Source organism: Acomys minous (assembly GCF_964271855.1).
Source record: "Acomys minous genome assembly, chromosome: 11".
Classification (NCBI taxonomy): Eukaryota; Metazoa; Chordata; class Mammalia; order Rodentia; family Muridae; genus Acomys; species Acomys minous.
In genome coordinates, this window is record NC_140492.1 from 19,019,550 (window position 1) to 19,044,779 (window position 25,230).

General features: G+C 37.6%; 1 long non-coding RNA gene across 1 annotated transcript in view; it reads left to right on the forward strand.

The window, feature by feature from the left end:
- LOC311608781 overlaps positions 1-25,017 on the forward strand; it is a 163,516-nt gene extending 138,499 nt beyond the window's left edge. The window contains exon 5 of the long non-coding RNA XR_014783158.1: positions 24,530-25,017. This is a non-coding gene — a long non-coding RNA (uncharacterized lncRNA). The remainder of the gene's footprint in view (positions 1-24,529) is intronic.
- Positions 25,018-25,230: the final 213 nt, after the last annotated feature.

The window sequence follows — 25,230 nt, forward strand, 5'->3', positions numbered from 1 at the left end:
AGTTTGGAGCAAGCTTGTTGCTGGGAGCATCATCTCAGCTCATTGTTTCCCTAACCCCTGTGATGTTGATCCAAAAATATTGAGACAAGATATGCAGCCCGTAGTATAGAATACAGGCAGAATTTATTAAGAAGCAGAACACTATTTCCAGGGGAAAGAGTAAACAATTATCAGAGAGATAACTATTACAATCTACATTTAAATTATTCAAAAATACTTTCATAAGACTTTTGTCCTGCCCAGGTGATTAAGAGACATATCTGGATAGAGTCTTACAGGACTGGGTAGTGATACTTCTTATTTCTCTATCAGAAGACTTCCTACTATACAGTAATCTTAAAAAGTTTGGGGTTCCTGGAGCCAGGGTTTTGTGGATATTCATTAATGGTGTACAAAATCGCTCAACATGTCAATCTTCTTCCAAGGCCAGTTATATAACTTGTATCCCATTAAAATCCTGCTATTCCACTCCTGTTTTCATAGGCTGTTGACTATGAGAGAAACGTCTAGCTCCCAATGTCCTTCTAGCTGAAATCTAACTAGTTCCTAAACAAGATGACCTAGGTGGTACTCAAAAGGTTTGTTTGAATGTCTCAGTCTGTGGGTCGAGTCGGTGGCTCTGCTCCATGTCTTTCACTCTCTTTGAATCAGGACATGATCTTCTCATTGCAAGGGACAAACTTGCCATTGAATACATTTCATGTCTCTGTTTGTATCTCTACTAGTATCCCAAAGGCTGGAGTTAATCATATAGCTAATGATAAAATCAATGCAACAGTTATATGAGTATACTCACAGCAGAAAAGAGAAAAGGAACCAGTAATTGAACAATTGTGCCTGGTGTTTCTTCTCCTAGGCTTTACCACTATCTTAAAGGTGGTGTGAACATTGCTGTACCAAGTGGTTCATTGGATCTTCTTATGAATGCTCTCCCTAGACTCTTGCCTTCTTCTAATGAAGTTACATTTTCCTGAAGTATCTTTCGTAATACATACTATATTGTTAAATTGTCATGAGATGTTTGGCCTTGGTAGAGACAGACTCTGGGAGTAGGAGGTACCATATATTCCATACTCTAGCATGTTTAAGTATTTTCTGAGATAGCTCTTCCAGGAGTAAGTTGGTCCCTTAACTCTGTACCAGGGGGAAGTAAAGAACAAGGGCATTAAAGATAAGGGCATTAAAATCACTGTGTTCTTCAAAAGAGCAAGAAGGTGAACTATTACTAACAGAGGTTACTGTTGCTTATTCCATGGTATAAAAATGACTTTGTGAGAAATAGAAAGCTCACGTATGGAGACAAAGCTCAATTTGGAACTACAGATGACTGCCATGACTTACCAGTTCATTTCTGATGGATCTTGTAAGCACTGACTTTATGGTATTATTTTTGTTCCCCTTTCAATCATGCTATTATGGTCATCTCTGCTGGATGTAGTGAATGTTTTTCTGTCTGTGTCTTGTGTCTTGTTATCTACTATTTACTATTTATTTATTTAGTTTCCTCTTTCTTTCTATATACTTTGGTAGTCACTATAGGCTGGAAACAAAGCTATTGTAGGTTATTTTTTGAATTATATAGAACATATTCTATTGTTCTAACAAATCCTACACATACTGCAATATTTTTCTCAACATAATACACTTGAAGAAGACTGGATGGAGTGACTCCATTTTTAGTATGTTGTTATAAGACTTTGATATTCTCTAATTACATGTGTGTCTCTTGAAACTGACAATAAACTTTCCACGGGAAAATTTCAGGTTTTAATTTTAAATATTTTTGCTAAATTAGGACATCCGAAACATACAATTCATACACACACACACACACACACACACACACACACACACACACAAAATCTGGTTGTCATTGGTAGTCTTTTTCAAAATAGTTTAATAACATTGTGGTAATAATTAAAAATATTATCTCCCACATGCACATTTTATTAAATATACTAGTATTAAAAGTATTACATGTATTAAATGTACTATTTTATTATATCTACTCATTTGTACTTTTTTGAAGTAGAGAATCTCGCCTTTGCCTTCAGTGCCGATGTATATTACACATCTCCTGGATTAGCCTTCTTTAATGTTGACTTTTTCTTCACTGTGCCAGACTGGCCCTGATCTAAGTTTGATTCTTACATTGATAAGTAGTGTTGAGGACATCGTAAAACTGTGCACACTCTTGAAGAAAGAGAAAGTGCACACTCTTGAAAGAGAAAGTGATTTGTCAGTTTCTTACTTGTTAATGGTGCCTGTGCTGCCTAATATTGCTGCTACCATTTTTAATGGTAATCTCTCAACTTATGTCTTCATCTATAGTATGTTAAAAATTACTCAAACTAACTTGGAAAAAGATATAACCCTTGCCTTTTTTTTGTCTGCAAGAGAAGAGTGTAAGTGTTTCCTATGTACACCGAGATGGTCTTTTCTCTGGTTTGGCTCTTTATCTTCGTTGATCCAAAATTCTAACACTTTTTGTTCCAGGTGCTCCTTATCTATGACTATTAGGTCATCCTATTTTACCCCTAGACATTGCTTAATTTACATTCCTACAATTATTTGTTTGTATCTTACCCATGAGAATGTGAGCACCTTAGTGTCATCGTTTTAGGACTGCTAAACTCATCACAGCATAGTTTTCTGTCCATTACACATACCCCATCCCTATTATTCCAATCAGGAAGGAGTGTGAGTGTAATGAAGCGGTCATTCTTTCTTCCAGCTTCAGGAGCATGCCAGAGGATGAGATGGGCAGTGGAGGGATGGGTAAGCATATTCATGTAGAGTTTGATAGCAGAGGTGCCAAATGCAAAAGCTGGGATCAGGCTATGTATGGTTTCAAGAGCAGGAAGAGAGGGGAAGATTAGCTCTCTTGGATTGTTGGTGAATATTTGGAGAATATGGCTCTTTATAGGTGATCATAGATTTCTGACATTGTGTATGAACATAGAGTGTGCTTCTCCACGGAGAGGCTCATGGGGTTCAAATGAGCAGTGAGCATAATTAATCCTTGACTACTGAATTGAGTATGGTAAATATTATTATTTTCCTCATTTAATGAAGGAAGCTAGTAATTTCAGAGAGAAAAATGCCAATTACAAGAAATTTATAACACCCTTTAGCCTCTACTTTATACATTTTCTACAAACATGATTTTTTCAACTATATCTTGATTAAAAAAGTGAAAGTCACATTAATGGAAACTCTAGAGTATCACAAAAATATCATAATGAATATGAAAATGCACAAGTGCAGACTGAGACCTTTGGAATACATTGAAACAACATTTATTTATTTATTTTAAATTTATAATATAATTGCATTATTTTCCCATTCACTTTTCTCCCTCCAAACCCTTCATATACTCATCCTTGCTTTCACAAATTCATGGTCTCCTTTTTTATTATTTTTTGATACATATATATTTATTTTACAGACAGACACAAACACACACACGCACACACCTACTTCTAAGTACATGAATATACCCTTTTCAGTCTGTATGGTGATGCTATGTGTGTGTTTTCAAGGAAGACCACTTTTTATTGAAAAATTAGTTGGTGTGCTCTTCCCTGGGGAAGACTATTTCTCTTACCTTTAGCATTCCATAGTTTCCTGCTTTTTGTGTGTGTAGGGGATTTCTTCCTGTTCATGTAAGCACATCTATTGCTCAGCTCTTGCTTGACAATATTTGTTTTTATGCTTTGAATTAGTTTCTTTATTCTAAGTATTTGTACTAGAAGTGGTATTTAATTTGCTCTATTCGGTTTTATATGAGAACTAGGGATACAATTTCACAAAAACTTTATGAGAGGGAATAAAACTTTGTGCTATCTGGTCAAATATCTTCTTTAACCTAAATGCAATGTAAATCTGAAGAGCAGACAAAATTCTACTTCATCTTTAAAACTAGTTGAAATGGTCATCATCCTCTTTCTTACTAAGTTTTTAATCTCTGCTACTTTTGTTCCAGCTGCCACGTCAGGTTTCTTTGTATTTCATTCAGCTAAACCTTCCATTTACCCATCTCCCACATAGGATAGCTTTTCCTTTAAAAAATCATGTCAGAGCTTTGTGTGACCACTATTTATTTCACATGTGGCGAATAATAAATGATGTCCGACCTCTCAAAAGAATATTTGAAGAAATCCAACTAACACCTCTGGTGAGTTAGCAAGCTCTTAGCATGCTATCATTGTTAAGAGGATGGTAAAAATAAAAATAGCAAAGTGAAATGGTGACATTGGTTTTCTTCTTGAAGTATCACCTGCTGATTACGCTTTCTGAAAATAAGAATGGAAAAAAAAATCAATTTTTAGTTAGCGTGGTGCAGGTAGAAGTGGAGGGCACTGGCTCACCTAGTTACTAAGGCTGATGAATGGTATGATTAGTGCTCAGGACAGAAAATCACCCCAAATTACCCAAGAATTTACTATTAACTAAGCCCTAAGTGTAATAGGACCTACATCTCAGATAGGTTCATTTGCCTATCCATCTGCCTCAATCTAATTTATAATTTGCAATTATAAGCATTTCATTAATCAGTTAACAAGGCATATTTATAAGGCACATTAATTCATAGATTACGTCAGGAAGTTGGCTTTGTTTTTAAAAGCATCCTTGGTGTTTTATCAAGGAAAAGCTAATGCTGTGTACTGCAGTGCCTGGTTTTGTATAAAGTATTGGATGGGGAGTTGGGTTTAAGATGAAAACCAGCACGTTTTCTAAAAATGCTTGCTTATTATTACAAGATTAAAGAAGTAAAATGTTAATTAAGGCTGGATAACAGTTAAGGTAAAATGACCATATATTTAAAATACAAGAACAGTGACAAAACATGGTTAAAAAATTCATCTTTTGTGTCAGGATGCTGGAGTCTCTTCTTTGTGTTTCTATTCGATGTGGCCAGAGAGTCTTTACTATTACTAGAAACCAAGTTTTAAAACACATAATTAAGAGTGTTGACATGGATTTAAGGTTTTTAGAAACATTTTCTTCAACTATTCTACACTTAAATTAGAAAGTGTTTTGGAAAAAATAATAGAACCCCCCCCCCTTTTTTCTCACTGGCGATTAATGAGTCTAAATTGTGTTATTGGTGAATAATTATTCCAAGTACACTTATATGTTTGCAATTAATCACATATAAACTTAGGTTTCTGAGTCTGAAGTTCTCCTGGTACCTAGATAATTTTGAGTGCCTGGATTAGAATCGGAAGTTCCTTTCAAGTTCTTGTCTATGATATTGAGTTAACAGCTGGATCATGGTCCTTCAAAATGGTTTGTGCAGTCACGTCAGAAAATACATCTTTCTGCTACTCTGAGTCAAAATATAGTTCTTAGGCTCTCTTACATGTAACCTGACACTGGCCATCTCATTAAGTATGAAAAATATTATCAGAAGCATAATCAATGTTTGCTGAAATGCCTGTATCTGAACAGTTAATCCCAACCCCCCATGGCTCAATAGCCTGCCTTTCCTGGTAATTATACAACTCGACTACTACTTTAAAGTGAGCAAGATACACATAAATCTGATTTTGTGTTTTCTATTCAGCAGTGTTGCATTTGATTAGCATCTAGTGCCTAGAGCATTAGAAAAACCTATTGATTGGCTTTCACATACAGCTATGAATAGGAAAATGTTGAATTTTGCTGCAGGTAAAATGTGTCCTGTCAAATAATTATCAACAGCCAATTCACATGTGTATTTGAGGTAGGAGTTCACATTTTGCAAGTGCATTAATATTGATTCAAGTTTTCTCATTCAACATTGAGCACTTGTATGCATTGGTGAAACTGCCTGGCTTTGGATATTTTCACATTAATATTATTTTATACATTCTTTCAATTAAAACCTACCCTGAAGACAATCATTTTGCTACTGTTTCTGAATTTCTCACCATAAAAGAAAATGACTGATGGAAAAATATCTTCCTGAATATATTATCAAGTCCGTTCTTGAGCACCTGAGGTACAGCTGCAATCACAGAGGCCACAGGTTTCAGCCAGAAGCCTGTGTGACCAGGTCCCTTGTGGAGTCTGGATCCTGGATGAACAGCTGTGGGATGCCGCATAGGCCTGGACTGGATTAGCTCCAAAATCGTTTCTATTTCCAGGAACAAACGACTTTCAAAACTGATAAATGAGAACTCTTAAATCATCAGATTTCTCCTTTCTTCCCCCCAATTCTGTTATTGTTTAGGAGTTGTAATGCAATCGGCCATTAAAGTAGTAACTGCTGCTCAGCTTTGGTTGGTTGAATTATGACCACTTCCTTTTCTTCCTAACAGACACAATGGCCAAAATCCATGTATTACTTAAGGGGTGAATCTGTAAATAAAAGAAACAAAAAAATATTTAGCATTTGTAACTGAAGATAGCTGAGGCCTTTAAGGAGGAAAATAAATCCCTCAGACTAGAAGAGGAGTATGCAAAGAGAGACAGGGAAGCAGCAGGATGACATTGTCAAATAGCTATGCAGTTAACTCACATACCACACACAAGCTAGAACCACGTCTTTAATGAACTGAATGGCTGCGCTATGCTCCCAGGGAACAGAACACGTTTGTAGTATTACAAACTCCTCCACTAACTATCATGTTCTAGTTTCAGTAGAATATGCAACAAGTGTCTAGAGAGAAACACAGGTTTAGGACAATTTATGACCTTTTCATTAGCAGGTACAAAGGGAAGGGACAACAGCTCTGGGTATAGGTGTATTTAAAGCTTATGCCATTAAAGTGAAATGAGGATGGATAGTCATTTAGAGATTAACTTAATGACACACCTTTTGTTTAAGTGATGTCTATACAAGGTAAAGGGGGGTTTTATTTTGAAAATTTCCTCACTTTCTTGTAGTCCATTTTAGAATCTATTATGAAGCTGTGCACTGGATGAATATGTGTTTGTATGTGTCTGTGGAAAGTGTGTGTGTGTGTGTGTGTGTGTGTGTGTGTGTGTGTGTGTGTGTGTCTGTACTCAGAAGTCTTTCTGTTTTCAGAAACTGCAAATCCTTCTAATGGCCATTAGTAAGTTGAAGTTGAGTCATTTGGTATCAAATACCTGCACGGAAACTCAGGAGAGGAGGACAGCCATGAGGAGAGCAGTGAGCAGCTCAAAGTCCCAGAGTGAATCACCAAAGAGCTCACTGGAGCTCTTATTAGTATTGGTGGCAACTGTGATTCTTTCTCAGGAACAAACTGAGCTCTAAATGACAAGGGGACAATGCCTGCATCAGGGATGAAAGTAGACACCTGAGGTTCCGCTCAGACCTTCCGAGAGGTGTTAAGAAACTGGAAAGAAACTTGAAAGGGAGATATTTGGTAGAACAGCAAAATGGGGATGAGGGAGGAAGAATGTGTGGAGGATGTCTGGGGTCTTAGAACAGTTTACGTGCTACAGAGGGAGGAAGGGAAAGTTGGGGTAGGGGAGAAAGAGAGAGGGGAAAGGAGGAGGTGGTATAATTGAGAAGAAGAGAAAGTGGCTCTTGGAGAGGATTACCTAGTCACCCCAATAAGGCCGTTGGTTTTCTTTGCAGTCATCACTATTATTTGTTGGTTAATGTGAGGCCCTGTTATGACATGTATGTGACCAATAAACATTTTTTTATCTCACAGGTTTTGAGTGTCTCCACTGTAACATTTTATGAGAACACTATAAATTTCTATAAAAGATTAAAATAGAATTGCCATTTCAGTGGGGCTTTCAGTACTTACTATATATTTTATTGAATACCATCTTCAGCCTCTAAGTTTGGCAATGAATGCTTTGTTTTACAGCAACGTCATGAAACAACATTCACACTCTATTGACCTGAAGTTAGAAGGCGTCAGTAGAATAGGGTCCTGTTAACTTTTAAGAAACAAACCTTTTTATCAGCCTTGCTAATCAAGCAGAACACACACACACACACACACACACACACACACACACACACACACACACACATTTAAATGCTAAGACAACCTTATTCCACAAAAAGTTCTTTAAAGGTACCCAATCTTGTTATAAACCATGAAACCAGAAAGGAGGCCAAGACAAAGGAAAAAAGGAGCTGCAGAAGGGCAATTGTGCAAATGGCCACTCAAGGCATGAAAGCCGTAAGGAGGCTACTGTGTGTGGAAGGGTGCAGCGGTGATAATGCTGCGGGAGAGAATAGGGGTGGAGAGAGGGAGCATGAACACATTTCTGTTCTGGAAAATGTCATGAAAACCTAATACTTTGTATGCTGATGAAAACTAAAGATGGAAAAGTAATACACAAGCTACTAAGAACAATCTAAGTATATTTAGTTCTCTAAATACCTTATTGGGTCCTTTGATGTGCTAACACAAACCCAGAGAATGCTTTGGCTAACACTTAACTAAGGTCACTGGCGTCAATATTATCAACTGCTTACCAAATAGCTAAATTCAACAGGCACAGCTTTCTCTTTCCTAGCTTCTCTGTAGGTAGAGTTGACTATGTACCCTTTACAGTCAAAGGGCTTTTAACATCAGTCTAATGTAGTATATATTTGAAAATACCTTATTTCCATAAACAAAGTAACAATGCAACAAGTTGCAGCTTCCATAAAGCTTACAAAAACATTAATGAGCAGAAACCTCATGGAAAACGAATTTCACTTAAAGTTAAGTTCCAGTGTTTCGCAGTCAAACTGCTAGAATAATAAACTCCTTTTCACACTAGTTTATATGGATGATGAGGGTACAGAATAAGAAAGAGACACTATTAAAACTCACATTTTGTAAATAATATAGCAATGGTGACCTTTGAATAAAATTTAATATCTTGTCCTGAGATGGAGACCATATTCCCATATGAGAATAAGCCATACACATATGTGTAGCTTTATAAGATCTAAACGAGGGAATAATTCAGCTCTCAAATCAGAATGATACTCTATAGAGTTTGGAAGTGGAAAGGCAATCTCATAGGAGTAATTGTTTCTAAAATTCACATATGGATAATGATTTGGAATAATAAAAAATGTTCTGGTGTCTTACAGCTCTCTTGGCTCCCTCTGAAGCTTTATGTCCACATTGCTAGGAAAAATAGAGTATAAAAGGCATTTCGTTTATATTCAAATCATTGCAAATGCACACAGTATGCTTTCCATTTTCTACTTACAAATTCTTTTTTTTTTTTTTTTTAACGTAAGCTCTGTGATTCTTTAAAGGAGAAACACAATGGGGTTTTCTTGGGACTACTGACTGGCCTTGTCTTCGTAATTATCTATGTGATTTCATTCATGTCAGATATAGGTTGAGGACTAATGGGATCAGAAAGATAAGAATTAATGAGTCAGAGGACCAGAGAGAGTTCTGGAACTGTTCAGAGTCACTGTGTGTTATTAAGGGCTCAGTTCGATAGTCCAGATCCTGCGTGAGTCAGCTGATGTCTGAGGGGACCTTGCTGAGTTTAACAGCTCTCACTAAACCAATTTTAGCAGGTCTATATTTTTTCAAGCATAGGTTATCAAACTAAGATAAAACTTAGAACTAGGTACTTTGGCAAAATGTATGGAAATATTAATTGAAGTCTATCAACTTCATGTTGCCTACATTGGTATATGTATGTACATATTTGTTCATTAAAAAATACCATTCTCATGAAGAGTTCAAGAAAGCCAAATGTATACATGAATTGATATCTATCCAAGTATATTTAAGAATAACTTTTACCTTCAATTTTACTTCTGAAGATATATTCAGTGTCTTTCAGCTGGAAGTTAGGAAGCATCTAAAAAACACATGTTTTTAACAGAATATGTACAACTCTAAGCAGTTCAGTTCAGCCATGTAGAACTCTCTCTTAGTAGAAACTTCCTATAATATGTGCACATATAAAAAGAATTTAAAAGGCTTTATCCTAGAATAGGAGGACAGCACACCAAATAGACACGATATGCTGCTAAATGAAAATCCCTAGTGCTGGAAGTGGATTACCTTTTTGTAAGTTGTTTGCCAATCAGATCCTCTAGACATTCAAATATCACAGAATATTACCACTGTTATTAGTTACCCTCCATAACTTGATGGTAAGGCTACTGCTGAAGACATCACATATTGACTCATAAAGAACATAAGGAAATCAAATGTGTGCTGATCTGGAAGGTTCACTCCATCTAGTTAGCTTTCATAGTGGTAGAAGGTGCAAGGCATCCTCCTTGAGAAGAGAAATCTCCCCTAGCTGTGAACCCTGAATGTTACAATAACAATCTGACAAAGCCTGATAAGATATACCCACTGGTACCGTATTGGCACAGATGTTTTGGGGGTACTAGCTATAGTCTGGCTATACATAAGCCCTACTCTACAAGATAAAAACCAATACTTGGTACTGTTAATAAGACCAAGAATCTGTGGTTAGATAGGTCATAGGCACTGTAGGAAAACCTACTATTTTTATTCTACTTAATAGACACAGCAATAAAATAATTCCTAATAACTTGTTGCTATACTCATAGATCAATGTATCTCTCAACCCTTGCCATATGCACTTTTTTTTGCAGTAGATGGTTGCTAACATCATACAATAATGAAAAATAACAACAACAAAAAATTCTACCTTTATTCTTGTCAGTGAGAGTGATGCTTGCCAGGCATGCTGTCAGAGATGGTACATGATGTGAATCCAAACCAATCCTAAAGATACAGTTTCAGCTGACCCAACAACCAAAGAGCATGCACAGGCTAGGCCTAGACACCCTACATATATGCACACCCTGCTCAACATGTGGGTCCCCTCACAATGGGAATAGGGGTTGTCTCTGACTCTGTTGCCTACCTTTGGATCCCTTTCCCCTAGCTGGGTTCTCTTGTTCAGCCTCAATGGGAGATAATACCTTTAGTATTTAGTACTGCTGCAACTTGAGATGCTAGGATGGGTTCGTACACCTTGGGGGCCTCTCCTTCTGAGAAGAAGGAGGGGAGAGTGGGGGCAGGGTGCCTGAGGGTGAGACTAGGAGGAGAGGAGGGAGGGGACTGGGTTCAGGCTGTAAAGCAAACAATAAATAAATAAATAAATAAATAAATAAATAAATAAATGATACAGTCTCAGATAAATTTAAGACATCTTAATTCCACTTTTTTTGTGGGTAGATGAACGAAAGTGTGCCTAAGAAATAATTTAACCACAATTCAAGGTAAGGTGAGCAACATCCAACACACTGCAGACTCAGAATGAGAGAAGGAATTAAGTTTAAAGATGGCATTTGAAGGTGCCAGGCTTCTTCAGTCCCTGTTCGGGCAGAGGGCTGCCTTGCTGGGGCTAATGCATGAAAGTGTAATGCAGAAGAGGCTGGGAACTGATGTAACCTTATTTAAAATTTATGACTTTGGAGTGCACACGAGATTTCTTTGTGCTTAATTTTATGACAATGGTGGAAAATATTTAAGGTCAACTTAATAGTGTTGAGTTTTTAAACTCTATAGGAAGGCCAAATGATCACAGCTGCCATTACCATATGAACATTTCATTACCATCATTCACACATAATGCAAGTAACCAAATTCTACAAGAAACCAACATGCTCCTTTCACCTCTAGAATATAATATCAAAATTGGAGTGATGTAGACAATTGGAGAATTTAGAAATTATTTATACCGCCAATCTCACAGCTAGGTTCCTTTTATCTTTTTTCTTAAATTTTGGTTTTTAGGCTATGCATTGCCCTTTATTGTTTCCATTATATGAGATACATATATTAGCTTCAAAGATGAGGAGAAAACACCAAGTTAGAAATAACTTGCACAGGGCAAGAAAACACATTTTAAGATCAGATACTGGATCTTATCCAAACCTTAGGAATTAGAACCCTCAGAATCCCCATGAGTGTGGCCTTGCAGTGTTCATGTTTTGAGAAGCTTTATGGGAGATTCTATTACAGAGTCCAAGTAAAATAAAAGATTCTTTTTTTAAAAGATTTATTTTTAGTTTTCCTTATATGTATGGAGCTTCACTGTATGTATATGTAAACTGCATGTGGGTGCTCATGGAGGTGAGAGCAGGACATTAGGTCTTCTGAGCTGAAATTACAGGTGATTGTGAACCACCTAATGTGAGTTCTGGAATCAACTTTGAGGCCTCTGGAAGAGCAGAAAACACTCTGTATAACTGGACCATCTCTCTAGGGCCCCACACAAGATTTTAAAGACATTTTTTAATGTGAAGGAAAAAAATCACTAATTAAGGCATTGGTATGCCAATTTTGTTGACTAAATCATAATTTTACTATATGTCTCCTATGGTTTTGGCCATGTTGAGGTCACACAAGTCAGGAGAGCCCCCTTATCAAGCATCAGATTTGTTGGTGCCTTACCAAGTACCTCTCACCTTCCAGAACTGTGAGAAAGAAATATTGTTTAGGGGTTCCCATATTTTGTTATGGCAGCAAGAATTAATTAAGATATCTGTACCATTTTAACTTTACATCAAAATACATCAAAACAATATACTGTTCTTTATGAATACCCTCTCTTGACCTATTATTGTTCTCACATTATGTTGACAATGAGGGATCTCCCAACATGATAAGACTTGTTGTAATAGATTTCTCTTCTGCTTCCTGTATTCAGAAAGGCTTTTATTGTAGGCCTTTATTATGTTCATTGGTTTGCGGCACTCTAGATTTGTATATGATTAGATGTATGTGTCAGAAATCTTTTTAAGTACCTACAGCATCACCTATACCTGGTTAAAAACTTAGGTCTAATCAATATTAAAATAAAAATTTCACAGTAATGAAGGCTTATGAAGCCTGGAAGGCTAACGAATGCTAAAAGATGTGTTCTTATTGCTGTCATGATGCTGCACACGAGGTGACGTGGTTCTGAGCCCTCCTTTCAGTCAGTAGTCAGAGGAAGGATTTCAGAAAATAAGGACTTCTATGAGCAGAATTCACTTGCTGTTTCAGGAGATAGAGTCAATTTATATTCACATGATGTAATCTGATTGCCTGTACAATATCCAAATAAAGGCATAAGGTAAAAAGTGCAGGGTTAGCCAGATGGAATAGAAGGTTCTGAGTCTGCACTCAGACATTATACCTTGTATGTATATTGTGATATTATTAGAATCCTATGCTACCCTTTACTGTCTGAAATGATGTTAATGGACAGCTAGGTGCCTCTGAGGGTAAAGGTGCTTGCTGTTAGCCTAACAACTAGAGTTTGATTCCTGGGACTCATATGGTGAAAGAAAAAAGCCAAACCTCACAAGTTATTCACTGCCTTCCACACATACATTGTAACACATGTGTACTCACACATACAGAGATATAAATAAAATGCAATGAAAATAATTTAAAATCTAAAATAGTGATAAACATTGGCTTTGTGGTCCATCAGTTTCTCTTCACTCTTCATATAGAAAATATTCTTCTAGACATTAAAAATTTCACAGAAATGTCATGAGACATAATGTTGATGGCCTCTTCTTATAGATTTGGTGCTTTTAAGCTTGGAAAGTATAGGCCTGGCAGTACAGTGAATGTGCTGGAGAGGAGAGCAGCATCCTTTAAGAATAGTCTGCACTCTCCACTCAACTGTGGAGGATGTCCTGTCCATTGGCTAGATCTGGGTAGAGTTTCGAAGTTTACTGTGTGTATTGTCCTTGGCTGGTGCCATAGTTTGAGCAGGACCCCTGGGCCCAGATCTGCCCATCATAATGTTCTTCTTGTAGGCTTCTAGGATCCTCTGGATCCTTCTATTTCCCCATTCTCCCTTGCTTCTCTCACCTAGAGTCCCAATAGGAAGTCTTCCCCTCTGTCCCACTTTCCTGGTAAGTGAGGATAGCAGGCTACTAAGAAGAGACTTGATACCCTATGAGCATATGCAGGGGGAGGTAATCCCCCTCAGTCACAGTCATAGGGGAGGGGAGTAAGGGAAAAATGGGAGGAAGGGAGGAATGGGAGGATAGAAAGGATGAGATAACAATTGAGATATAATATGAATAAATTAATAAAAATATTTTAAAAAAAGAATTAAACCCTAGGGCCTTGGATAAAATGTTATATTACTGAACTGTATCCCCAGCCTTTTTACTTTTTTATTTTGAAATGCCTTCCCAAGTTACCCAAGAAGGATGGAGCTTTTGATCCATCATTTTCAGCCACCCAAGTAATTGGGGATACAGGCTGTGCCGTCCAGCGGGGGACACAGGTTTGTGCCATCCGGCTGGGGACACAGGTTTTGTGCCATCAGGCTGGGGGATACAGGTTGTGCCATCAGGCTGAGGGACATAGGCTTGTGCCATCAAATTTGGGGACATAGGCTTGTGCCATCAGGCTGCAGAACACAGGCTGAGGGACATAGGCTTGTGCCATCTAATTTGGGGACATAGGCTTGTGCCATCAGGCTGGGGGACACAGGCTGAGGGACATAGGCTTGTGTCGTCAAGCTGGGGACACAGGTTGTGCCACCAAGCTTGGGGACACAGGCTCTGCCATCAGGCTGGGAACACAGGCTCTGCCATCAGCCTGGGGACACAAGCTCTGCCATCACACTGAGGGACACAGGCTGTGCCATCAGGCTGGCTCCCACTCTGTCCTTTACAGGCCTTTTCTGCTACTAGAGTTAAAATGAGAAATGAAGGCCAACTGATAAAATCCTGAGTATCAAACACTTTCTTCAGAAATTGTAAGTCAGTTTTTTGTCAAATCAACATAGATATGAAATAGGTTTTAATTTTTAGTAATTTGTTACCGTGACTCAGAAAGTATCACATAAACTCAAAGGTGCATTTAAATTCCTTGGTCATTGTGAAAATTAAGCTTGTTTTAGGAAAAAAAAAAAAAAAGAATAGTCTGCACTCAGGTAATTAAGTTTTATTCCTTCTCAAGTCTTTGATGGGGTTGAAGACCAGATAGTTTAGTCTTACAATTAACCTTAGTTGTTTAGAGGTTAAGATGTTTTTAGGTCTAGATAGATGTTTTAAGTTTACAGAGATGAGATATGATAGGTACTGATACTCATTCAGAATTTTAGACTCACCAAGATAGGAAAGATGTTTTCTACAAGGTTGCCAAATGCAATTAGCCAAAACACCATGAATGTAACATTTAAATAATCCCTGAGTGCTTCGTGATTCTTCTTGCTGTATGCATTTTTAATTTATGTATAATAATATAAATGTATATGCCAAAAAAGACTTTAGGAAAAAATTAGTGTAAATTGGAGGTTCTCAACTTGTAGGTTGTGGCTCTTTGGAACTGCATTTCAGATACTTACATTATGATTCATAATAGTTGTAAAATTACACTTATGATTTAGCAAGAAAATAATTTTATGTTTGGAAGTCACTTCAACATGAACTTAAAAGACAGAAATGAAACATTATCCCAATTGATGGAAAAAAGGTAGCTGATAAGCTCTCCATGCCTTCATCATAAAAGACCTGAAGAAAATAGGAACAGAAACAGCATCAATGTCTTAGTTACAGTTTCTATTGCTGAGTTAAAATATTATGATAGATTTTGATTTTCATTCAGAATTTTAGACACACCAAGACAGGAAAGAAGTTTTCATCAAGGTTGCCAAATGCAAATAGCCAAAACATTATGAATGTAACAATATAATCTGTGATTGTTTCATGATTCTTCTTGCTGTATGTAGTTTATTTTATATATGTGTAATAATAAAAACATATATGTAAAATATAAAAATATTATAAAAATATTTTGTTTATATGCGAATAAAAGGATTTAATCTGTAGGTAGAATAAAGCGTAAACCCTGCAAAAACGTCAGTGTATTAATTTCTAAAACCTGTTGGTATGTCACATTACATGGAAAAATGGCTTAGGTAGGTGTAATTAAGTGAATAACCTTGAGACTTAGCTGGCTTTTCTGTGTAAGTGCAAAGAAGTCTCTTACAAATGAAGATTAGCTATGGAGGAGCCCCTCAGAAAAGGTTAAAGGACCGAATAACTTAACCACTAGTGTTTGTTGGACATGGAAGGAGACCACAAATCCAGTAACAGTGGCAGATTTGAGGAACCTCAAACTCAGGGACATATCCTTTCTTCCTTGACCTCAAGAAGGAATAAGATTGCAATATTCTTGTGTGTGTGTGTGTGTGTGTGTGTGAGAAAATTTGATTTTTGTAGTTCATTTATGACCATCTCCCCTTTCTCATGTGTACACCATCCACACCCTTGCCAAAATTATTCATGTATGCCAAATAAGTTCTGTTCCATGAGCCTGTGAGACTTTTATTATATGTTGATATCCGATTGGTTTGATTACTATAGGTTTGTTACATTATGTTCATCATAACATATGGTAAAACCAACTTTTCTACTCATGTAAAGAATGCCATTAAAAGTTAGAGATAAAAAATAGTACTACTAAGAGCAACTTAGAGAAGAAAGGGTTCATTTTAGCTCATAGGTTCATATCACAGTCCCTACTGAGGGAAATCAGGGCAAGAACTCAAAAACAGAAGCAAGCAGGAGGCAGGAGCTGATGCAGAGGCCGTGGAGGGGTGATGCTTATATCAGTCATCAAGAAAATGCACCACAGACTTATCCCATGTTCAGTCTGATGGGAGGGTGTTTTTTGTTTGTTTATTTGTTTGTTTTGTCAGTTGCATTTCCTTCTCAAATGAATCTAGCTTGTGTAAAGTTGACACAAGGCTAGCCAGCACAATCAACATAATAAATGCTGTAGGTAATAAACTGAGAGTCAACATTATACTAAATAAGGAACAATGGAGAACATTGCTCTCTCCACCTTTTTTCGGTACAGTGCTCAAAGGTTTAGCTAGTCAAATAGGACAAAGAAGAAAAAGAGGAAGAGGAAGGAGGTTGATGAGGAGGAAGAAGAAGAGGAAGGAGGAGGAGGGGGGAAGAAGGAGAAGAAAAAGGAGAAAGAGGACAAGAAGTAGGAGGAGGAGGAGGAGGAGGAGGAGGAGGAAGCAGCAGCAGCCAATGGGAAAGGATAGACAAAAAGTGTCTTTACCTTCTGAGCCATCTCACCAGCTCAAACTTATTCTTCATGAATTTCAAGACACGAATAAGCCAGTTTTACATCCTTAGAAAGATGAGACAGTTAGTGTTTAAACACCTATGTTCCCAGGTATGGAATTTACATCATGCTACTTATTGGTCTTTAAAGAGCAAACAAGTGCAACTACAACATGGAAATTTCCTCATGAAATTTGCATCTGTTGTTTGTTCTGATGGGCACAGGAGCCAAGGGGAGCTCGTTGTTACAGATGTCTAGGAAATCACTATTTCCATGAATTTTGAAGTCCAAATTACCCACTGCATTAGACCTTTAGATTTTAAGTGTCTACATTACTTTACTGTAATTGGTATTTGATTCTTCATGAAAATTCAAGTATATGTTTAATACTTCAAGAATGTCACAGCTCAGCTCTAGTTCCTGAGGCAGAAAGGAGTTTATTCTAATGCTAGTCTACATGTTGATGGCACACACAAACTCAGAGGACATTTATGCAAAGGAAAAAGGTCATTATCTAACTTAATATTATTAGCTTGTTATTAGCATTATTTTTAACAACAACTCTATGGATTAAAAGTCATTAATATGCAGAAATAAATGAAACAAAGTGCATACAAAATAGAAACCCAAGAAGGAAAATTTAAAAGACAGTAGTAAAAAAGTAATGGCAAAGTATCTCACGTTGTTCAGAAATTAAGAGTTCGCCGCTGTGCATTGTGGGTAAAATGTAGATAAGCCTCCCCTTGTCTGAGAGGCGGTTTATTCAATTTACTTCATTCTGATCCTTGTAATTACAGGTTCATGGCCATTCCATGATGAAATTGGTTTTTATATTAATTTATTTATTCACTTTGTATCATGGTCATATCCCCATCCCTCCTCCCCTCCTAGTCCCACCCTCTCTCTCCATCCCTGATCCCCTGTTTCTCAGAAAAGGAGAGGTTCCCTTCCCATCCACCCCAGCCCGTTACATTGCATCAGGACTCAGAGTGTCCTCTTTCCCTGTGGCCTGGCAAGGCAGTCCCATCAGGGGGAAGCGATCAAAAGCTGGCAAGAGAGTCCATGTCAGAGACAGCCCCTGCTCCCCTTACTAGAAGACCCACACAGAGCCTGAGCTGCCCTCTGGCTACATCTTTGTAGGGGCCCTAGGTCCGGTCCGTGCATAGCCTTGTTTGCTGGTTCAGTTTCCGCAAGCCTATCTGGACCCTGGTTAGCTGGCTTTGTTGGTCTTCTCCTGTCACCTCCAGGTCTGTTTCTCCTTCCGCCCACTTTTTCACAAGACTCCCTCCATATTGCCCAACGTTTAGCTTGTGAGTCTCAGGGTCTCTTTCTGAGGCGCTGCTGGGTGGAGCCTCTGAGAGGCCAACTCTGCTAGGTTTCTGTCTGTCTGCAGGTGTAGCAGAGTATCATTAATAGTGTCAGCAGTTAGTTCTCTCCTGTGGGGTGGGTCTTGGGTGGCCTGGCATGTTTTGACCCATCCTTTTCATTTAAAATATTAAATAAGCTCTATTACAAAAAACTTAATAATATAAAAAAAATTACACACTGAAATTAACCAGACTCAAACCCTTTATATCTCAATGGACTTCTGTACAGTTCAAGTGGCCATTCTGGAGGTATGGATCTTCCATTAGATATTACATTTTCTTTACTGAATATATAAATATAAATATTTATGTTTTACATTTGTTTATTCTTGAACTTATAGTATAATAACTTCATTTATTTCTTTTCCATTTATCTTCCAAACCCCTCCATGTATCCCAATTTGTACTTTAAAAATTTTGTGACCTCTTTTCTTTTATTGCTGCTTCATACAAATATGCATAAATTATACATGATATATATGATGCATTTATCAACCTAGGCATGTACAATGTGAGCTAAAGATTAACAGACGTTTCTTTGTAGATGACTTATCCATTCTCCACACTAGTACTTTCTAGAACTACAAATGCATGTCTTTGTTTTTTACTGGTGAACGTGGGGACAACAAGCCATACTCCTGGACTCATTGCACATGGCAGGTCAAGTCTCAGCATTAGAGACAAAGGGGCAGCTTGTAGGAGCATACGTTGCATCTAGAGAGTAAATGAGTTCACACATCTGTGTTTGGCTAGACAGTTCATCCCACGTGCACTTTGTAGATCATCCAGCTGACATCAGTGAAGGTAGCTGAAGAAATACAGCTTCAAAACTGATGAGTGGACAGCCATTCAATTTTTTTTTTTTTTGAAAATGCTCTCAACTAAAAAATGTCTCTGAGCTGGGTGTGGTGGCTCACACCTTTAATCCCAGCACTCCGGAGGCAGAGGCAGGTAGATCACTGTGAGTTCGAGGCCAGCCTGGTCAACAAAGTGAGTACAGGACAGCCAAGGCTACACAGAGAGACTCTGTCTCGAAAAAACAACCAACCAACAACAACAACAACAAAAAACCCTAACAAAACAACAACAACAACAACAACAAAGTCACTAATGAATAATAAGAGGGGGCTTTAGAGAAACAAAGGAAAGATTTCTGTTACTTTAATTGCGACTGTAGGGAGTTGTTTTGGCATGGAGTTCTCTCTGATACTCTTTATTTGTGTGCATGTATGGATATGTGCGTGTCTGGAGGCCAGAGGTCAACGTTGAGTGTCTTTATTATCATCTACACTATTTGAGATAGGATCTTTCACTGGACCTGGAGGTCACAAAATGGCTGGACTGGCAGGCCAGTGATCTCGTGGGATGCTCCTGTCTCTGGCCCAGGTCACCAGCACTGGGTTTACCACTAGCTTTTTGGTGCATGCTGAGGACCTGAACACAGATCTTCATACTTGCATAGTAATCTTTTGACTCACTGAACCATCTCCCTGTTCTTAGCTGTGTGTGTGTGTGTGTGTGTGTGTGTGTGTGTGTGTGTGTGTGTGGTAATTTTTAAAACTGGAATTTCATTGCATTTTGAAGCATAACTCAGAAAAATGAAGATACAGGATTCTTTCTTATATTCCCACTGAAGATTAAATTTATGGCTATGCATATGCTAGGCCCAAATAGTTTTACCTCCATTGCGCATATTGACCCAACGTCCATTTTACTTTTTAATCTTATTTAAACATTTTTTTTCTTGCTTACCAGATTTTCTTTATGCATTCTTTGGTTGAGGGACATTTAGGCTGTTTCCAGTTTCTGGCTGTTACGAATAAAGCTGCCATGAACATAGTTGAGCAAATGTTCTTGTGGTGTGGTGGAGCGTCTTTTGGGGTATATGCCATGTGAACTGCTAAGCAGAGTGCATGCATGGGATGGACCTAGACCTCTGCACATATGTAACAGTTGTACAGCTAGGTCTGACTACATTGCCTGCCTTTGGATCCCTTTCCCTGAACTGGGCTGCCTTGTCTACCCTCTGTAGGAGAAGATGTACCTAGTCCTAGTGCAACTTGATATGCCAGTGCTGGTTGATGTCTCTAGGAGGCCTCACCTTGTGTGAGGAGAAAAGGAGGAGGAGTGGGGAGGAAGGAGAGGTGAGAGGAAGGACCTGGGACGAGAGGAGGGAGGGGAAACTGTGATTGGGATGTAAAGTAAACAAATACCTTAATCAATATTTTTTATTAGTTTGTATTGTTTTCATGTCTGTGTATATGTGTAAAACAGTGATGAGGTGTAACTATGGGGGTCACAGGACAATTTTTGGAACTAATTTTCTCTGGAACTCAAACTCTACTCATTAGGAATACCAGTGGAGTTTTTATGAGCTCAGCCATCTTGCTGGCTTAAGTTTTACATTGTTTGGTTTTGGTTTTTTGAGACAGGGTTTCTCTGTGTAGCCTTGGCTCTCCGGGACTCACTTTGTCGACCAAGTTGGCCTCGAACTCACAGTGATCTGCCTGCCTCTGCCTCCTAAGTGCTGGGATTAAAGGCATGTGCCACCACGCCTGTTTTGAGCCAGTCTTTTGAGCTCCTAGGTAACCTTGACCTCACCCTTCATCCATGTTGCTCTTGAGTTTTCCCTCATTCTGCCCTACCCGCTTAAGTAGCTGGATTAGAAGTCTGTACTGTAGACTGGTCACAACAGAAGGCTAGGAGTTTGAAAGAAAGTAAGGGTGTTCTTGAATTTGCTGGTTTTTATATGCAATGATGCTGAAGAATGGAAATATCAGTGTAAGCTGGATGTTAATATTTTCTTAAGATTAGGAAGGACCTCTATGTTAGAGACAGAAGTTAAGAAAGACAGCAGCATATAGTATTTACTAAAGCCACGAGAGCTATAAGTAATCACACATTGAAGAATGCAGAATAAAACATAAATTGCTGAACTGAATTTTATGGACAGGATAGGTGAGAGTAAAACCAGGAGAATGAAATGTATTGAATTTAAAGGAAAAAAAGGGGATGTTTTGAAAAGGAAGAACTAGACCTTGTGTCCAGTGATTCCAAGAACTAAAGTCTGATAATGGCTGAGTGCCTCTTGTTCCAGCCAACAGATAATCGTTACTGACTTTGGAAGTGAAGTGGAGCATGTGCCAGATAATTGCGTACTAAACAATAAGTGGAAAATAAGGAGACGGAGACCGTGAATGTGGGGGAAATCTTTCTAAATTAGCTGTGAATGGGTAAAAAGGGCAGTTTCTGGACTGAGTGTGGAGTTTAGGGAGGTGATTTCAGTATGTTATATCCTCGTAGGAATTGACACCATATTGTACATAATCTAGTTTTCATAATAAAGAATTGTGATCAACCTTTCCAAACTTCATGGAACAACACTGCAATTTGGGTGACATCCAGCTTAACAAGTATGTTGGTTCCAAAATTATCTCATATTAAAGTATTGATTTGTTAATTTGTTACATTAGTTTTTATTAGTAAAATTTATCCTTTATGTTAGTCTTAGACTTATAGGTAGATGAAGCACACAATAGGTAATGATTCATTTGTTGTAATTAAAGAACTGATGTTGATATATATATGTATATTAAATGTATATATATAATTGACTCCATTTCATCATTTGTTCATACTTCCTTAGTTTTGGCCCAATGACACTTTTTTGTTCTATAGGCATGTTTCCTTAGCCTCTTCTTATTTTTGATTTCTCACATTTCCCATTTTTGTTCACCTTAATGGGTTTGAACAGTGCCAGTTACATATATTGTAGGATATTCCTCTCCATCCATTGTAATGTTATGTTTTTTATGCTATTAGATTGGAAGGATAGTCTTTGAAAAGGTGATCACAGAGGTAAAATGTCATTTTTTTATTGCAGACTATCCAGATCCTATGAAAATCACACAGTTTATAAATGTTGGTTTTGGCCAATTGACTGTCATAGAATTTGCAATTTATCTATTGTTCTTTTTACGCTCCCATTTCTTTTCCATATTGTATATTTTGGAAGAAAATTACTTTGTGAATCGGAGATATAGACTAACCCTCCCTGAGGGCAGCATATCTAAATTATATTTGGAATTGTACTGTGTGAGAGCTTTATATCACTTCTCCTTATTACCTGACTCAATTATATGTATTAGGATGTACCTATACATATTTATTTTATCCTCTGGGTTATAATCCAATGATGCACCATTGTTTTGTCATTTTTGTTCCATTTTTTGGTACCCTAGGGGGTGCTTCAATAGGCTCCTGTGCCCTTTGACAACCCCTTGTCACTGTATTTTACCTTGTTAGGTGCTATACTCATCAGGGCAAGACAGTTTCTGTTTACTTTTTGCTTGCTAAATGTTTTCAAAATAGCGATAAAAGTTAAAATATAGAAAATTTAAGCCAATTGACAAAATTCTATAAACTTTCTTCCCTAATTGTGTTCATATGATCACTTATATTAATGGTTATAACAGATTAAAAAGCTATGATATTCCTATGATAACTTTTACTTAGGAGTGTAATATAGTTCTTTTGACATATTACTATATTTGACTTGTTAATATTTTTTTGAGAATACTTGCATGGTGCTTATCACAGATATTTGTTAATAGTTTTCCTTATAATGCTATTTTGTATTAACATTGGGTAGAGAGGCCTTGTGATGAGCTAGGATTTTCATCAATTCAATTAATCTCAAATTGAAGCAATTCAAATTTATTCTACTTTAAATTACCATTAAATAATTCCTGCAGCATTCTGTCGTGGACTGAGGTAGATTCAGAGATAGGTAAAATATCTTCTGGATTTCTTGAATATGTTTCCTTATAATAGTAAAGTATAGACCACATTGACTGTGGAAGGAAGAAGGAAATTCCTATAAAAGACATTTAACAAATGAATGTGTGTATCTAACCAAGAATATTTGCCCTAGGAAGGGGAGCATAGACTTTTAAATTTTGTTTCTGCTTGTCCCAGGAGCTAAAAAAAGCTTTAGCTATACAACAAATACTAATGAAAGTCTTTCCAATAAAGGAATGCATTGTTGCTGTGTTTCTGAGTAAAGCTCTCCACTTGTCATTCTGAATCTTAGGCTCTTCAATTGTCACAGAAGTGCCTAAGTGTTGTCAACCACTTTCTTTCAGCTTGCAGTAACATGCTTTCTTATCTTGTCATAATATTTGAACAATATGACAATTGCTAGAAGTTTTGAAAATTATGTTTTGATTTATATTTTGACTTAATACTTAGAAGGGATATAAGTAAATTCATTTTATTCTAAAATTAAAATCTTCACATCATAGAGAGCATTATTTTATTTATATATCAAGTTTCTGTGGGTATACATGGATGTGTGTGTGTGTGTGTGTGTGTGTGTGTGTGTGTAGGTGCACACATGCCACAGTGCATATGTGGAGGTTGCAGGGATGCCTTGGCTTTGGTCTTTTTTGATTACATACTCTGTGACAGTTGGCCTCTGAGAATCTGGGGATTGTCCCATCACTGTGTCTCATCTGTCCATAGGGCCCCAGGGACTTCTAGCTAAGTACCCGTAACTTTGACATCGAGAGTCAAACATAGATCCATATGCTTATAGGACAAGCACTTTATCCACTGAACCATCTTTTCAGCTCTCATTTTTATTTTGTTGACCTTACACCCTGTTGTACCTGCTCCTTCTTGGCATTCTCAGTGGAGCTCTTTGCAAACACCTGGATATGGCCATTGTACTCATTGCTTTCAGTAATTACTTGCACTAACCCCTCCATTCCCCACAGACATTTTTCTTTGCACTGTGTCTCTACTGTTTTCTTCATTCTTACGTTATTCAATACATGCGCTGCCTGCCTGCCTGTGCCCATGAGGTTGTTGGGTGGGCCTAGTGGCACAAGTAAAAAAACCCACATTTTTCTGTAGGATCTTTGTCATCATCAAATAAAATGACCCATTTTAAGTATATTGGGTCAAAATATGAAATGTCATTAAAATAAATTCTGTGTCCTTTTACTGTTTTAACAAGTGCTATCTTGTTAGAGACTTTAAATTACATAGATGCCTCATATTATGTTTTTATTGGATAGCATGGGAAACTACTGAGAATATGTAGGATTGGTATTTATCATTAAAATGAACTTAATTATAGGTTTTAAACTGCTCATAATGCATCTGCTCCTTTTCCAGATGCCACAGCAGAGCACAACCAGACTATGACCCAAATATTAATGTTTCCAACAGATTTTTACCATCGTAAGAAGAGATGGAAAAAAATCAGAAGAGCCAAAAGTGCATCAAAGAATGAGAGACAGTTTTGCAAGATGGAGAGGAGAGAGTACTGATCCTGGTTAGGCAGCGTTATCTCCTCTAACTCAAGCTGTAATAATCTCTTCCTAAGCACTCGCCAGTTTTGCCTTGCTGAGCTGTATTCCAGTCATGTGTGTAGTCGCTCTGCTTCTTTGGTACGGCACAGCTTCTGTTTTCCTCTGTGCACGTTCTCATTATCCACGCTATGGACCCTTGAACCCTACTAAATCTAGGCTGGATGTCTGCACGTTCCACATTCTGTGGACCATCAGAGGAGTTTAGAAAATGTTCTCTCTCAGCAAGTTTCTCTTATGTAATTTGTGCCCCATTTATTTTTTTTTCACATAAATAAAACACTGTAAACTCGCGCATTGTTTTGATTGCCATCGTTGGAACTTTTTCCCTAAACCACACCGGGTGGTAGAATTCTTAGTATTGCCCCTCCCCCTCCCTGAGGATAAGTATAGATCATATATTTAGAATGATTAATTTATGGTCCAAAATGACAAGTACAGTTGGAGTGTTCGTTCCAGCATTAGCTTATCAGCCACACTGTACACAACATAGAGAATGGTCTACTG